Consider the following 18438-nt stretch of genomic DNA (forward strand, 5'->3'; position numbering starts at 1 on the left):
CACTTATACATACTACAGGTATTTGTGTTCCCCTAACCAATTCCTCCATCGTATAGCTTTTATTATTTGCCAAGTAGGATTACTAGTTTGGCGGTGACCCTTAAATGCGACAGTAACGCTATTACTGCCGCATTTAAGGCTCCGTCAAATCACGGGTTTGGCTGCATTTAAATGGGCTGGAATTTGCCCATTTTCAGTGCAATTACCTCGTGGTAATACCGCCAACAGTAATTGCACCGAAAATTCCCCATGGGAATGGGGAATTACCGTTCCGTCAAAACCCCTGATCCGGTGCGAATAGCGCCGGGGGGTTTGGCAGTAATGCTATTAGCCCCGCCCGGAGGTATCCCGGCAGTAATGCTGCCGGGATACCTCCCAACTCGTGATGAAGGCCTTTGTCTAATGACAAAGTAAGCAAGAGTGAGTGAGCAATGAATTTGTATGGTCACCAGATTTCCCTACTTTATTTGAGTTGACAAAGTATTACTTTGCCATATTCTTTGAGTCTGTCCAGTTATTTGGGTCCGAAATTGTTTATTATGGTAGTTCCATTTCAGCGGCAACGCTGTGGAAACGTGAAGCAGAAGAAAGAAGGGATTAGTTGATGAACGAAAAGATTGTTGAACTCGATGGGAAATTAATGAAAAAAACAAGGAAATTAAGAAAATGGCAGAGACACGTGTGTGTCAGCCTAGCCAAATCACCTCCATACACTAACATGTATGGGGATGCAGATGACAACAGATCTAGTGTTATTCTTCACCCTTTACCCAGTGCCCTGTCTCTAGATACAGGTGGAGTGGAAAACATCCAACATGGCGAAGATGTGTTGCAGGTGACAGCCTTGCCAAAGCATGCCTTTAGGCCATTTGTGAAGATAGAAACGGGGGAGGGAAAGTCTGCAGGCAGTTTGGCACCTCTTATTTCTCCAGCTTGGAGTGTGAAATCTCAAGATTCTTTGACTAGTAGACGAGCTGCAAGAATGACAGAAACGAACGTACACTTTAATCTACAATGTATTGCAGATCATAACTCCCGGGGAAGGAAAGAGGGCGGACCACTAATGAACTCAGATACCGGAGTGAATACTTACTCATATTTTGCGCATGATAAACAGAGTGGTTAGGAGAATAGTTCGAAGGAACAGTTACGGGTTAGACAAGGGAAAAGTTTATCTCGGGAACGCAAAATACGCTATTCAACTGACCGGGAGGATAACTCATCCTCTGCCTCTGACGATGACTGGGTATCATGACATGTACAGAGCGTGACTGGAATTCGTCCACTTGGAGAAATATAGAAAGCGACTGATGACATTAAGGCTAAGGCTCATAGACTATGGGCAGCTTGGAATTTAATGACGAAGCCCCAATCCAGATAAAGACATCACACAGTTTTTAGATTATCTTCTCACCACGTTACAAGGGCATCGAGCAGATTGGGCACATACTAAAACATTACTTCATAAGTTATTACCGATTCCAAAGTATAGAGATTTAATGATGAAGTGGGAATGGGGGATGACTTGGCTACGCCTCCTACTTACACCAAGCATAGGGAGGGAGCAGCATTTACAGAAGGCCTCCTACTTACACCAAGCATAGGGAGGGAGCAGCATTTACAGAAGGCGGCATTGGGGAAAATGAACGCACTGCAGAGCTTATACTAGATATCAAAGAACTCTTTTCTAAAATACCTCCTTTACAGTGCTTAGAAGCATGTGTGTTTAGCAAGGAGGATACAGCCCATTAATGTGTGGATAAATGGTAGAGAAGCACTTGATGGAGCAATGGGAGAAAGTAGTTCAACAGATGACCTAAAATTTTGTCTGGTTGTTTTGACACATTTTCTTGAACACTTGTCTCCGCCAATAACACACAAGCTTAAAGCCACAGTAGGGTGGGAGGCATGGACTTTCTCAACGGCTTGTTTGCACGCACATCACCATCTAAGGGGGTTAATGAAGGAAAAGGAGGAGAGAAAAGAAGTTATTGGTCCTCCAGATTAAATCTTATTAGCAAAATTAAAATATATATCTACAGCATAACTGGCCTGGTATTCAAAGGGGGCAGTGAAGGGGCAGGGGAGGATACAAAGGGAACAGAAATGGGAAAACCTCCTCTTGGGCCCACATACATGCCCCTCTCAAAGTGCCTTGGGCACCTTTAGGCCCACCACAGATTAACATGGGAGGAAATAGAACGGCTCAGGATACATGTCTCAGGTGTGGGGGAAGGGGATTGTGAGAAATCAGAAGGTGCCTCACCCACGGGTCCCAGAGGATCTGTCATCTAGGTGGCCAGGACACAGCGATCGCTTTTGGATCCAGTTCCTGGGGGTAGACCAGTGCAGGAGGATCACCTGTGTGAGGGGTCCTCAGGGAGTGGGACACCGGATGGTGAGACGCAGTATCCCTCTCTTTCCTGTAACACCTTTACTCCATCCTATCAGATAGGATACTTAGGAACTCTACCACCCCCCCGCCCCCCTTTTTCCTGCACAAACACTTTCACACGGACAGCCCGCTCTGGGAGAAAACAGACTAACACCCGAGCAGTACACCTGACGTGTCCCAATACGATGGTCAGGCAATTACTGACCGCCACCCAGAATTCAACAAAAGGGCACGGCCGCGCGCAACTATGTGCGCGCATGTCCCAAGGAAGTGCCCAGAAGTGCCTGTTAGCCTGGGGGACCACTGCCTGAATTTCGTTTGGACTTTCGTTTGGACTCCGTGAAAAGGACATGTTTATGCATATTTTTCTTGTAGGATAAACCCAGCTCAACCCCACCCAGAATTCAACAAAAGGGCACGGTCGTGCGCACCTGCGCGCGCGCACCAAGGAAGTGTCCGGAAGTGCCTGTTAGCCTGGGGGACCGCTGCCTGAATTTCATTTGGACTTTCATTTGGACTCTGTGAAAGGACGTGTTTATGCATATTTTTCTTGTAGAGTGAGCACCCATGAGTTAGTTAGAAGTTTTAAGAACCTGAGAATCAGAAAAAAGTAATTTATATACTTATAAATATACTTATATCGTACTTTTCTTTTTTTTCGTAGATAAGCCCCGCCCACCGCCACCCAGAATTCAACAAAAGGGCACGGCCGCGTGCACCTGCGCGCACCAAGGAAGTGGCCGGAAGTGCCTGTTAGCCTGTTTGCCTGGATTGCGGTGCAGTGGTGGGCTAGGCATACTAATGGGCAAAACATAATGGTAAGCTGCTCACGAAACAAAGCTTATATTTGATTCAAAGAACTAAGGTATGGGGAGCTAACGAACCGCAAGGAAAGTGAGTTTCTGTTCAAAGGGGGAGGCGAAGGATATAATACAGAAAGGAACGTGAAAGTGAAAGTAACAAGGGAGAATGGAACTGCACTGAGGCCAGCGACACATCAAAGGCAGAGAGTAACAAATAAATATGTTAACTGCGTACGAAGAAAAGGAGGACGAGGACAATTGAAACGATTCACACGTGATGAGAACATTTCAACACGGACTGCAAAGCAGAAAGCTACAAACGTGTGAGTAACACAGCTGCGTAAAATAAACAGCTGGATAGACAATTGGATTGTATGAAAGACAGAGCAAATATTGAAAGGTTTAGTTCTAAACTTACATTCTTGATGACGCTGTAGAAATGCTGAGTGTTGAATTCATTATCTGATTGTTTTTGGTAAATCATGCAAGACAACACAGGTGTTATCTAAAAAGAATGTTTAATACAAGAAGGTACAAATGAGGTACAGCAAAGGCAGTGATTGAAGAATACGTGGTGAAGAAGGGGGGAATAGTGGGGAAAAAGCAAATTGCAGAAAGGCACAAAATAGGCATGAGGAAAAAGATAATCTGTTCAAGGAAGGAAGCAGTTCTAGGCCTCATGGTGTTTACTACGAGAAGAAGTATCAAAGCAAAGACCTTAGGAATGCCCCTCCCTCCATCACTGATGCATAAATTAGATACTCAAGAAGAGGAGGTGTTAGAGGAAGAGCCGCAGGGAACAGATAAGGAAATGGTGAAAGTTGTGGAAAAACTGGAAGGAGGGGACGGTGGAGGTTTGGAACTGGAACCAGGTCACTCACAGCCATTATATGAAGAAGGGAAGTAGGAGATTTGCCAGAAAGAGGTCAAATACAGGGGAAAACATGGCTAACGAGGAAGAAGAAGGCAGTCCTATGCCTGACACCCCACTGATTTTTTCAAAAGGCTTTATAACACAGTTAGCTAGGGAGGGCAAACTATTAGAATGGGAACAAGGTGGGGTGAATGGAGTAGCTTCACAAGAAGAAGAGGAGGAAAGTATTGGGCAAGTGGAAAGAAAACTCATTCTACTCACATTGTTCCAAATAAGAGATTGAATAAAAAAAGAAATGAAAGAACAACTAGCCTGCTTAAAAAATATATTGGAGGGACTAAGTATGTTAGAAACAGCAGCAGTTGAAGGGCAAGAGGAAATGAAGGGGGAAAAGGAGCGGGAGGATAAAGAGGGACATCCGGGGGAGGCTCAAAAGGAGAAGGGGGTGGAAGTGGGGAAAACTGCAAATGGTGAACAAAAATGAAAAGGAAAAGGAAGTACAGAGCAAAGGAGTGGGGAACAGTGCAGGTGATGTGATTGAGATTCCAGACGATCTAGTTGAAGATAGCAAAATAAGGATTATGATGAGCAAGAGGTACGGGTAGTAATCTTGAGAAACGCAAGAAAAAGAGAAAAAAGAAAAACAGGGTTTTAAAAGCAGCGGAGCTGAAAACTAGCAAGGCATCTTCATTAAAATTCCTAAGAAACATGGGGAGGGGTTTAACCGCAGAACAGGCAATAAAGGAAACCCAGGAAGAGGGGGACAAAAGTGAGACAAACAAGGGGGCCTCCCATGGAAGGAATGGAAAGACTACAGAGAAAGGAATACAGCTGGAATATAGTAACTCATTGATAATATTTAAGGATGTATTAAAGCAGAAGAAACCAGAAAATGTTGCTGAAAAGGCCAAAGAAGGATGACCAACGTTTGAAATATTTAAACCCACTGCACGCCTGTCAGTAAAACAACCTACACCAGGCATTCCCCCGCTAAGTATAAGCGGCGAAAGTGTATGGGACCTAGAAGAGTTTGAAGATAAAGGTGTGGAATACAGATACCCAAAGGGAAGGGTGTGGAATGAAGACACGGAAAAACAAGGTAGGGTAGAGGAAGGGCAGGGGGGAGGCGATAGTAATGGTTCAAATATGACATCTGAAGACGTGAGGAACATAGTAAGAGAAATATTCAAGGTAAAGAGTTGGGGCGAAGGCAAAGATTTGAAAGGAATGGGAATAAGTGAATGAGGGGGAAAAGGTAAGAGGGAAGAAAGGTTGGGAAAAGAAGTAAGTGGAAGAGATCATGGATCTAAAGAAAATGGCAAGGACACAAATACCCCAATAAGGAATGAGAAGAGGGTGTGGAATGATGAGTTGGAAAAACAAGGAAGGGAAGATGAAGGGCAGGGTGGAGGCCACAGTCATGGTTCAAATACGACATCTGAAGAAGAAGTCAGGAACATAGTAAGAGACATTTTGAAGGTAAAGAGTTGGGGTGAAGGTAACGATTTGAAAGGAAAGGAAATAAGTGAAAGAGGGGAAAAAGCAATTGGGAAGAAAGGTTTGGTAAAGAAGCGGAAGAGACCATGGATTTAAAGTAAACGGCAAGAACATAAATACCCCAATAAGGGAAGAGATGAAGAAGGGAGAGAGGCAAGAAGGGGCATATGATTGGAAACTAAGAAAACCAAAGATGCCAGACGCACGCTTTCATTCTGCAATATTTATTTGAAGAAGGTGGAACGACATAATTGAATAGGAGGACGATAATTCAACTATTCAAGCTTATTCCTGAATTGAGATTAATATCCTCTGCAGATATACAATTAGTGGATTTTATCCACTTGTGGAGATAAGATTATGAAAGACTAGTGATTTACTCACCATTGGTGAGAAAGATCATAATGAAGGAGGCAGAAAGTCTACATAAATATGGGTATGATGTGTGTGTCTGGGAAAATACAGAAAGTGAAGAGAGGCAAAAAGAAAAAAGAGGGTATACTGAGAAAGAAATGGTGAATCTGGAAGGAAAGTAATCAAATGTAAAGGGTACCCAAATGGAAGAATCTATAGCGCAATTGAAACCACTAAGTCAGCCTCTTTAGACCAACTGGAGTACTCAAGACACTGAGTTGGAATTCCAGGGGCCACAAGCATCTGGTGAAAAATAGTAACATATGTATGTAGTTGAAATCATATGATTTATTACATATACAAGAAACATGGTCCACAGAAAAATTGATATGGGATGGGTTTGAAACTGCTTGTATAAGTGCAACACAGGGAACATTCGGGAGACCCATCGGAGGGATAATGACTTTAGTCAAGATGGGGAAGGGACTGGAGAAATGTGAGCAATGGGGCATAAATGGTAACATACTGGGAACAGGATGGAATTTTTCAGGGCGCCCCAAAGTGGACACACTGTTGATGATTAAGGTGTACAGATCTACAGAGGATAATTTACAAAAAATCCTAGAGATATTAAATCAGAATTTGGATGAGTGGTTTACTAGAAATGAGGGAGCTGGTGTTATATTAGCAGGTGATATAAACGCAAATTGTAATCTGGGTGGTTTGGAAAGAAGTGATTGTTTTCTGGTGTATTATGATCAGGTCGAAAAGGGGAAAAGAAAGTGGAGGGGGTATGTGGTCGAGTTGGGGATTGAAACGGTTGGAAAACAACAATCCAACCTGGAGAGCAAGAGGGCTTAAATCAGAAATTGATTTTATTTTTATGACAGCAAAAATGTTTGAAAGTATGAAGAATTTTAAAGTGAAAGAGTCGGTTGTCAGCGATCACGCCATGCTAGTATTGGAGCTAGAATGGTTAAATAATAACCCCACAAATGTAGACAAGAATCTGATCAAGCTCTGTGTCAATACAAGGGGTAATCGAGTAAGGCGGACAGGAAACAAAGTGAGTAAGTTTAACACACTTATGCTTAATGAATTCAACTCTTGTACGCTAGAAGATAAGGTTGAGAGATATTCAGTAAAGGGTTTGCCTGATTATTTGGAATCAAGGGTGGAGGGCTTAGGGGTAAACTTGAAATGAAATGCTATATCGAACAAAAAACACAAACATACATATAGTATTGAAATAAGAAATAAGAGGAATGAATTGAGAAGGGAGATGAGGAAAATCTATAGGAGTGCAGAAACGCATAACAACAAGGCAGAAAGTATCAGGAAACTGAAGCAAAGATAGAAAAACTGGCTAAAGCAAGAACACTGTAAAACATATCAGAAAGATGGAGAACAAATGTTAGAGACCTTAATGGGGAAAAACTCGAGAGCCTTTTGGGATCTAATAAATAAAAAAGTAGAAGAAAATTGGCTCAAGATGACCAATCCTATATCAGAAGATACCTGGTTGCTTTATATTAGTGAAATGTTCACCACAAAACACACAGCAATTTATTGACAGGAAGAAGTAAAATGGGACTTACTAATAACAGTGGAACAGATAGAGGCAAAAATTAAGAAGGCTAATCCATCAAGGGCACCTGGGCCCAACAAATTAACTAACGAGGTGCTGAATCAAGCACCATTACTATGGGCAAAAATCTTAAGTGTGCAATTTAGCGACATAATGGAAAGACAATCCCTGAGTCATGGAAAAGTTCATATATGGTACCGATTTTTAAGAGGGGAACAAGAACAGAACCATCAAATTATAGAATAATTTGTATAATGGACGCTGACTCAATACTTTTCGCCTGTATGGTTCTTGATAGCATAAACGATTGGAGCAAAAAAAACCAATATCCTGAAGGCCGGGATGATTCACATGTTCTGGGCATGTCTGGAGGTGGGCAGATTCTAGGTAGAGGTTCAACAACGTCTGTCCCAAAAGGGGATTCAGTTGGAGGTGGAGTCAGTATGGGCATGCATGCTAAGGGGCTTTGTCAGACCATGCAACCTGAGGCACATCAGTAAGATGAAAGACTTAGCTTACATCTTGGCCAAACAGAGAATTGCAATGGGCTGGAAAGCAGCCAAAACACCCAGAATAGAGGTGTGGTGGGCCTACCTCCTGAAATGGGCAGAGGCTGAGACGGCGGCATAGTATGAAGCAGTCACTAGGGGAGGAGAGGAGGAGGTAGGACCCCTGATAGCCTGGAGACAACTGGTGGCCACAATGGCAGGACCCTCTCACGCTGAATTTAGCAAAGATAAGACGTTTGAGAATAAGGAGGGGGATAAACCCTAAGGAACGAATTTTGAGGTATTGAAGTAGGGGCTCGAGTTAAAGGGCTTGGCGGGGGTTGGACTGTGATGCGAACATGCAACAATAATTATGTGATGCATATATGTGAATGTCTTAAAAGTTGGTAAAGTTGGTGTGTTATTATAAAACAATAAAAAGTTTTTTTTTAAAAAGGCAGTATTTCCTGATCCACTGTCACAGCCTCTACACGACCTACAGCCGGGGGAAGTTGTCCATTTCCAGAATTGGTCCAGAAAGAATGCCTTACAACCTAGATGGATGGATAGAGGTAAAGTTCTATTTACTACCCACTCTGAAGGCTCAGAAATGTGAGGCGGACAACTTTGTGAAGGTTTTGCAAAAGATGCCATTTTATTAACTCAAAAGGTTAGATTAACTCTGCCTAACCGAACAAGGATTTCCCTGCCTAAAATAAACTAAAGGAAACACTCTAACAAAAGGTTTCTGTCCCTCAACCATATACATACAATAAATAAATCAACAAGGTAATATATGGCAGTTGAAAAGCAACAAATACAACAGTTAAGTTTACAATATCATTACTGCCTCTCCTTATAATCTAGGTCAATTCCCCTTCCTCAGATTCAAGCAAGATTCTGTTCAACAATTCCAAAAGAGTAAGGAAATCCTGTCTTGCAACAAAGTTCCAATACAGTTCTTTAAGGTTCCAACTTAAGTACCAACACTTCAGAATTGTTCAACAAAGGTTCTTTCTCTTCCACTTGTAAGAACACAAACAACCTTCTTCGTATAAACCAAGAACACTTACTTAGTTCATTAGCATCAACATAAATTGTCTTTGTCAGGGTTGTTTTATAACCACATATTTGTTTAGAAACATTTATATACTTCTGCAGCAGTTTATATAACACGTTCGTCAACAATTAAAGTCTGTCAGGATTATTCTTTAACACCACTTCATAGCACTTCATCAACTTCCACCTAGTTTACTTCCATGCAAGGCCGACTACTTTAATTAACCATGATTTACTCATATGTCAGGCAAACTACCTCAAAGTTCTGTGTTCGGGTATACTCCCATGCCTGAGCAGCATAAAGCGTTATCCCAACATCTGACCTATTATACTCCCCTGCCAAGTCAGCTAATTACAAACAAGTCACTCTGTGGTTGAGATCAGCTTACAACAACTTTGCAATGTTTCTTGCTTCACAACACCAGGTTTTTAGCAATTCTTTAGGGAAGACAAGATTCAAATTGGTGTTCTTTATTACACTTATGTGACTTCCAAAACCTATGCAAGTTATGCGCCTCTCCTTCTGAATAACCTTTGCCACTTTGATTTTCCCACTTCTTCATCAACCAAATACTGACAATGATACCGTCTTATTCTGAATCTACTTTGGCATTGGCAATGTGGGTATATACCAGCTTCTGTTATGCACTTCTTCAAACATGGGCAATAAGCTTTATCTGTAGACTCATCTCCTGACATCCAGTGATCTTGATCCCGACGCAGCAGTACCGCGCTCTGCATCCACGAACTCGGACCCTGTGAAGAAGATTTAATAAGCTTTACAAACTCTGGGACTTCATTTGCCCCCTTTTGATTTTGGCAATGTTTGTTGGTTTTAAATTGCTTTGTTTTAATTTTCTGTTGGCTTCGGTAATGGTAGTTTGCATTGGGTTCTGAAATTATTGCCCTACCTTGTTGCTGGCTTTTAAATAAACTTGCATGCTAAAAGTTACAGTCAAATTGATGTTACCAAATAATGTTTTCTCTGTTTCCTGCCAGTTCCGTATTCAGAATTGACTCCTTTCATGTTTTCTTTTCTACACTATTGTTTTGTGATGTTAAAGTACCTGTTCTGAGCATGGGAGCGGTCACGGAACGCTCCGGTGTCACAATCGCTTGGTGAACTAACAGAGTATGGCGTGAGCGTCCATTTCTCTCGCGGCTCCCAGATCTTCTGCCTCAGCTGCTCCTTGCGGTCAGGCAATCTGCTGCTTCCAGTCTGCCGCAGCCCGTGCCACTCCCGCACAGAGCTTCCACTGCTGCAAAAGCTCTCTGGTGCTTGACTGCCACTGTAGACAGCCTTGTAAAAGGGGAAGCTTCTTACATTTCTGCTGCGTAGCCTCTGCAGTCCAGGTCCCCACGGGGAAAGCTTCCTTCTCTGGCGATTCATGCTGCGCAACCTCTGCAATGAAGGCTTCTGGAGGTGAAGACTCTCTCAGTACTGACTACTGCTTGACACTTGATAGTGGTCCTGGCGTCTTCTCTCTCCTCCAGTTTCTGCTTCTGCTGCAATGTGGAGAGTTCGTAACTCCTCTACCTACGACTACTACTCCACTTTCGAATGGTTGTTAGGCAGAAACCTGTGCAGTTCCCTTAGGGACCACTGCAAAAGATTTAGGACTACAGGTGGTTGGCAGTAAACCCAATTGGTAGCAGTCTGTACCACCCAGATTTACCTGGTAGCTGTGGCTGAGCAGTCAGACTTCTCTCAAGATGAGTTAGGCAGTATATAGAGTATACACAATAGGTACAGAGAAACAGTAGCACAAGCAAACACTGACCAGAGCTTTGGTGTAAAAGTATATAATTATTTATTTAAAGACACACTTGTAAATTACACTAGCACAAAAAGAGGTAAATACATTCAACACACAGTCACGATTATATATATACAACCCTGATTACTTATTAGACAAGTCTTAGTGAGAAACACCACTTATTTTCAGACAGAGGTGAGCGCTTAACCTAAGATGGCACTCTAATAAGTTATAAAAAAAAGGGAGGGTAAAGGCAGAGTTATGAAAGCACACAATTTCAATACTTTTAAAAAGAACCACAGTGAGGCAGGTTAGGCAAAGTCTACTGGAGAGCAAGGAAGTTCAAATGCCATGCCCACTCTTGGAGAGAGCAAGCGAAATGTGTCCAGGATCACACAGTGGGGTTATGCTCAAAGAGTCTTTGTAAATAGTTCACAAAAAGATTGAGATCAAGTTAGGAAAAGTTAGTTAACAGGTCCCAGGCTAACCCAGATTAGAAAGTCGAGGATTTACTGTCACCCCTAACGAGCTGTCGCAAGGGGAGCCAGGTGGGACACAGTACCTGAAAGTGGGAAGAACGCTCCAGCGGGGGCAGTTGTTCCTGGCAGCGGGTGCAAGTCAGTGTTTCGTCCAGAGAAAGAGGAGTTCTCGGCATGGAGGAAAGCTGGAGGTTGTTGCGCTGCCAGGGAAGAAACCAGCCGCAGAGTTTCCCGGTTACAAGGTACCACCCTTTTCTTCGCGGTAGTGGTAAACCATGGTATTCCGAATGCCGGGATGCTTGGCACGTGCAAGGCGGCCACGAGATGGTCCAGGAAGGCGAAAAGACGGGCAAACTGGTTATCCCCACCAGTCAAAGGAAGAAGACTCTCCGGACTGGAGATCTCCTCTGTCGTCGGGAAAAGTGGTGAGACGGTTCAGCAGAGCTCCACCGGTGGTGTCGTTGTTGCAGGTCGGCTCGGCTTCACCCTCCTCGGATTCTTTAAGTCCTGTGGCGACTTCTGAAGTTCCAGTCCCCAAAGCCCTGCTTTTATACAGAAAACCCCCATTCATTCAGCCTAGCTGTCACTCAAACATGCTAAGTGTTGAGCCGGGCGGCTCACCACTTGGGCCAATCACACAAGAGTGCGACTTGAGTTGCCGAGGCAACTCAGTCCAGGGTGCCTAAACTCCCTCCCACACCCCCTGTGGTACCCAGACAGAGTGGCACCACTTTTGGAGGCTTCTGTGGAGAAGCCCGCCAAAAAGTGGAACAAAGGGCTCAACTTGGGTTGGAGTCACAGAAGCGAACACAAAAGCCATTTGGGAACCAAGTTTCGGCAAAAAATACCAACCGGTGAATTTATATTAATTTAATAAACGGTGGGATGTTGGAGGCTATTTTAAAAAGCGGTAGCCTCGAAAAATGGGAAAATCCCATAGGAATATATTTGCGGTCGAATATAAAAAGTAGTATCCACTGCCACCAGCCAAAACTCGGTCGGGGGGGCTGGACAGTGCCCCCTCGAACAACAGACCCCGGGGCAATCGAATTGCCCCCACCAGTACGTCCACAATAGGATGGTTTGTACTGGTTCTGTTCACAATTTCAGACTAGTAAAGCCAATGGTGACTTTACATGCCCTGGGAGACAGTAGTCAGTCCCAGGGTATGGAGTCTATGTTTGGGGGTCGCTACGACACCCCTGGGGTTATGGCACGGAGGGTGCTGTGTAACCCATATACCAAAAACACATGAAGCCCTATGGGGTAAAGGACCCCATAGCCCATAAAACACATACAAAGTCAAAGGAACACCTCAAATCATGTCTAAGAGTGGGAGGAAAAGAGTCTCACTCTTAGCAGGAGAAAAATAAGAAACCTCAAAAATCCAGCAAAGCTGCTGGGGGACTCACAAGGTTTGGGAAATTAGCCTTTACAGATAATTCTCCCTAACAATGGTCTGCACCTGAGTGGGCCTTTTGAGCCCTGTAGTATCCCTCAGGTGTGGGCCATTACAATTAGCAAGCTGCACTTTGCAGTTTTGTTCTTCTACAGCCGTCTTCTTCATCCCAGTACCTTGGGGATTATAGTCCATAATGCAAAAATCAGTTTTTCTAATGGGAATGTTATTTTCCTGTTCATTTAATTTTCTAATTACATCCCTTAAGGGAATATCACAAGGATAATCGGACAGGCTTTGTGTTACAGAGAAATAAAGATTTTTACAGTCCAAATTGGTATCGTTTTCAGACTTTTATTTGCTATTCCATTGGGGTGTAAGAAAGCATCCAATGTTATAAATCTCCCTGTTTTTAAAAGGAGAAAACTTTTTTGATTTTGCTTGCACCTTTCTTTGCGCCAGCATTTCCTGTTTTCACATATATGACTTATGCTATTCCCAACGAATAAATGAAAGCATTCAAGTCCGTCTGCATGTAGATTTTTTTATTTTTGTGAGGATGATAATTCTAGGCCCTTTTGGATGACACGTGTTTCGGCATTACACTTTGCCTTTCACAAATCCGGGCATTTCCTAAAGTATCGCGGTCCCGATAGTCTGCTTTATTGCAGTCCAGTTAGCAATGGGGTCAAATCCTGGACTGGACTGCAACTGGTTGGACCCAACATTGCTTATATAAATTAATGACCCGGGTCGTGGCTGAGGAGCGGGCCGTGGCGGAGGACTGTTACCTGATTGATTTATTTATGTATGCAATGTTGGGTCCGACCAACATTGCAGAAATAAATAAATTAATCGGGTCCACGGACCCGACAAACATTGAACAAATAAATAAATAAACCGGGCCGTGGCGAATGACTGTTACTGCCTCTGGTGCCCCCTTAAAGTTAAAGTTCACGGCCCGGTTTATTTATTTATTTGGTCAATGTTGCAGTGTTCAATCCACTTCCAAGGCATGTGAACAAAAAAATGGCCGATTGAGGTACAAGTCAATATTTTATTTTAGTTATGTCTTTTCTTATATAACAAAATAGTTTTATGCTTATTTTATTTTCATCAAACTTCAAAAACCGCAGCAGAAACAATGATACTTTGTCATTGATATTTTGGGGGAGGACCTTCATCCATGACACTTTTGGTAGCAGACATACATTGAGTGACTGAATGCACTCTGTGGACACATTGATCATTTAAATGTGTTGTGTTCTACAATGTTCTTGTCTGCCGTTGGTTACATGGAATGTACATGTTCCCCTTTAGGACTGATTGTAAACTTATGGCTTTTTGGTCTCATTTCCTGCTGTAAAATGCACCATATCAGCCCCATATTTGGAAAAATAATCTTGGGTGGGAGGACCCCCCCTTCAAACCCTCTCTAGATTGTTATAGCTCCCTCGCTACGCTCGATCGCCCCCCCCCCATTTAAGAGAAATATCAACACATACAAACTGGAAGAAATCACAAGAAACTAACCTTTGATCACTGCCCCTGACACCAAAAGCTATCTTTGGGACTGCATGGCTATGCCTGTGATGATATTGTGTCAAAGGTCACACACCATCGCTTTTGAATATACTGCTTTGGGTGAGGTTGTTGACTTTTGGCTCGCCGGCCCACCGGGTGACAAAAAGTTATTGCTTCGGCCCCACATTCAAAAAGGTTGGACAAGCCTAGGGTTAGAGGAAGCTGTATATCAGCACCCATCGACAAGTGATGGCATATTTCCAGAGTTCTGCCCGCCTGGCCACAAGCCCTATGTACATTGGCTCACTTATCAGCCATGTCAGTCTGGATGCTACAGTTGTAGGATAGATGATTCCCGTGTTCATTTACCAGGATTGAGCAGAGAGGTGTTAGATTATGCACCAAGGGAGGTGTCAGAAAAAGGAGATCATGCTGATTTGGTGGGGGGGACAGGATTAGGTGGGACCTAGCAGTATTTCACATCTTGAGTTCAAATTTATACCCAACATTACATGAGCATACTAATATTATAAAACCAGAGTGTAATGTATTAGTGAAGTGTTTGGAGAAAAAAGGAGTAGAAAAGTGTGGCTAAAGCATGGCCATTGGCAGGAGGATTCAACATCATACATGCAGTGTGTACAGGGTAATATTTGGTTCAAGGTCGTTTTGGTAAATATTGACAATATTTTGTCTCACGACAGTGGGTTTGAAGAAAGGGGAATAGCATTGCAGTAAAACACCAATCCATACAAATTGAGGAGAGGGAGCCCCCTACTTTGAATGCACTGGCTTTGGATGTCGTTATCAGGTCACAAGGACAAATAAACTCCCCTGTTGTAAGCCTCCCACCACCACAATATAGATGGGCAGTTACTTACAAGAACATATGATACACTTGAAGGCTCTCAGACAGTAGTTCACCATCTCCCTGCCCGATCATCCCCACAGGTTGGAGTATTTTACTTCGAGAAAATATATTTCCCGAACGTTGTTTTACTTTTACAAGTGGTGTTGCCGAAACTCCATTAAAATTTAATCTTTGTGTTGCCAGTATTGGGAAGTTCTACTCAGGTATGAATACATCCATATATTCTAACATGACCGTATGCATGAAAAAGATCGGCAGATTTTCGGGAGACCTCCTATCCTGGAAATATTGGGTACCGAAGGCAGAAATATGTTCACCTGGGAGGAACCTTCTGGGTCACCGATTCTGGGTTATTATGAACTTGACTGCTGATTGTTCCCAGGGGTCCCAGGGGTCATTGTTATCACTGTGGGGTCGGGAGCCTGATACCCTAAGATGAGGAAGGCAGAATTTTATTGGGTATGTGGGAAACTAGCATTCAAAAGGTTGACCTCCAACAGGACAGGTACATACACAATAGGAACATTACGCCCACTTATCACCTTTCATGCTGCTGTTAGCCGCCAGAAAACGTCCACTAATCCATTGGTAGAAAGGAGTAGCAGGATCCATGTATTTGTAAGAGCAATCTTTCCTTGGTTTGGAGTGATTGAGCTAGAAAAAGCACCGGTCAACATTTCTGGAGAGAAAGGAGGGTGTGTCACGTCATCAATGTGACATGCTGCTTTCTGCTTGATAAGTCAGGAGAAATAATTACTGATGTGTCCCATATCCAGAACAAAGCAGCATTATTCCATGATATGTCAGTAGACCGGCAGTGGATTTGGATTCTATGAAAGGGTGGTTTAACTCTATATATATCAGCATATGGGCCAATGGGTACTAAAGGGGATTTTGGTTTCATTGCACTAATTCTAGTAGTAATGCTTGCCAAAATGCTTTGTATAGCATGTATATCTCAAAAGTTCGGAAAGAACAAGCCCATCTCACACACAATGCCTCTGATTGAGGAAGAATTCATTAGATTATCCCAGATAGACCAGAGTGTTTGGGAGATACAGGATGGAATGATGAATCCTAGGTATCCTGTTCCAAAAAGAAGCACAACTATTTTATATTTTGTATCACTCAAGTAGCCAAATGGTTAATTCTGCTCTTAGTGCAAAATGAAATTGTTTTTTTTTTCAAGGAAAAAAGGCCTGCTTGCGGTACGTGTTTATCTCGGCTGCTCTTGTGAAATGGAGCCAATAAGTGACTGTGATTTTCAGTACAAACGTGAAGAAGCAATGTTTTAAGGAACATGGCCCTGACTGTCCCAGGACGGAACACACGAGAAATGTTTACCTTACCAGAAAAACGTGAAGGTCGGTGCAGTGCAGCGCAAAATAAACAAGAACGAAATGTCACCCCTGAATATAATAAATGTAGGTGTTCCGCTTTCTTCATTTATTTTGCTGACTATGCTATACATACACTTAATATCATCTTGTGATGAGCATCTTATGTTAAAGCCCAGTTGAATTCTGTCTATATTTATATTGTATTGGCTTGTAATAAACAAGAGAGATTATACCGATCCAACACTTGTGGTGGGGCGTTTCTCTCCCATCCCCTTTCTTCTGTCCTGGTCTCTCTACCAGAGTCTTATCGAAGGGTTGCCTTAGCCTCTACCCAGGCAGATCGGCTCTCCCATTTATTAGGTTTATTTATACATTTATGACAACGCCCAGACCCAGGGGTATCACGGATTTAGAACCGTACAAGTGAGAACGAGCAGAAGTCATGATATCATTGATACAGAATAGTGCAGGCGATGAGATATATTTGTCAAACAGCCATGTGTTCGTTAACTGTGTGAAGGCGGCGAACAATTGTTCATTACAGAGGGTCTCAGGCAGTGAGTTCCAAAGCGTTGGGGCAGTAACATAGAATGAAAGTCCCCCAGCCCTTTTTTTCTTGTATCTTGGGATGAACAGGGAGATGCTTTGGTTAGAACGGAGTTTGTGAGTAGGTGTAATGAGGGAAATGGAGTTATAGAGGTATTGGGGTGCCAGGTTGTGGACACAGTGATGTGTGATAGAGTTTTACATTCTATGCATGCTTTGACAGAAAGCCAGTGGGCTTCGCGTCTGGAGGTGGAAATGTGGTCTCAGGGTTTGAGGCCAAGGGCGGCGCAAAAGCTTTGTTTTGGAGGAGTTGTAGTTTCTGCAGGTTAGATTTGGACGTGCCCATAGGAAGGGCATTGCAGTAATCCAGTTTTGATAGGATCAGGGCTCGAGCAAGGGTGATGCAGTTGCTGGGGGAGAGAAATTGTCTGCTCAGGGAGATTAGTGTGGCGGTGTAGGCCGTGGAGGAGGAGAGGGCTTTGACATGTCTGTTCATGGAGAGATCGGCTTCTAGGTGTAGTCCAAAGGTTTTTATATGCTTGGAGACAGGAATGATAGCGCCATCAATGCTGAAGGATGAGTATTTGGGATTGAGGCGTTTGATCCACTGGGGGAGAACCGATGACGAAGAACTCAGGTTTATCATCATTCAGGCAGAGGTTGTGGGTGGCCATCCAGTTTTGGATAGTGCTGTAACCAGCATTGATGAGGGTGGTGTCGGAGTCATAGTCCTCACTGAGCGGGATAAGGATCCGAGTGTCATCAGTGAGATTGGTATATTTGATATCTCTGGAATCGAGGCGACCGAACAGTGTTAGGAAAGATTTCTCTTTACTGCACCTTTCCTTCCATCTTTATGGAACCCCACAAACATTTTGCTTTTATTTTTTAATCTGACCTGTACTTTTTGCAGTGCAGTGAAGCCTTAAACTTCACTACACTGGCCTTTGATCATATGTTATGGGGAAACTGATATGTCCTTCAGGCTGTCAGTACTGGGAAACATTGTTTCCCTTAGTTGTGTTCATGTGTTAATACATTAGGTTACTTTTGTATCACTTGTGGTAACTTTCTATCATTGTACAAGGGGTGCATCTTTGTTTTGCCTTAGACTAAAACTCTGAGGATTTTTGGTTGATCTAGGTGTGCTAAAAGGATAGGCTGGTGGCAGCAGTGACTTTCCCCTACTTTTTGGGGATTTGCGTTTTGGCTTTACCGCATTTACCGCGTTTGGCTACTAACTGTAGCTATTGGTCAAACATGGTTGTGCCATGAGATGCTTCGCCTGTTCTTTTGCAATCTTGTCCTTTAGCCTTCTTCCTGGCTTGAGAGGCCAGGAAAATCCTTATAGGTACTTCCAGTGCCTGGGAAAGCAGGAGCTTTTAGTGGGCTACTGGAGGGCTGTGTGTGTTTGCTGGCAGGATGTGGGCTGGGTCTGTCTGACCCCAATTCACAAACTGATTT

At 43.2% G+C, this 18438-nt stretch overlaps 1 long non-coding RNA gene across 1 annotated transcript in view; it reads left to right on the forward strand.

The window, feature by feature from the left end:
* The first annotated feature begins 3069 nt into the window (after positions 1 to 3069).
* Positions 3070 to 18438, forward strand: part of LOC138566736 (uncharacterized) — a 273203-nt gene continuing 257834 nt past the window's right edge. The window contains exons 1-2 of the long non-coding RNA XR_011302006.1: positions 3070 to 3521; positions 8457 to 8571. This is a non-coding gene — a long non-coding RNA (uncharacterized lncRNA). The remainder of the gene's footprint in view (positions 3522 to 8456; positions 8572 to 18438) is intronic.

This window comes from Ambystoma mexicanum, chromosome 2p (assembly GCF_040938575.1).
Source record: "Ambystoma mexicanum isolate Mex_15411 chromosome 2p, UKY_AmexF1_1, whole genome shotgun sequence".
NCBI classification, from domain to species: Eukaryota; Metazoa; Chordata; class Amphibia; order Caudata; family Ambystomatidae; genus Ambystoma; species Ambystoma mexicanum.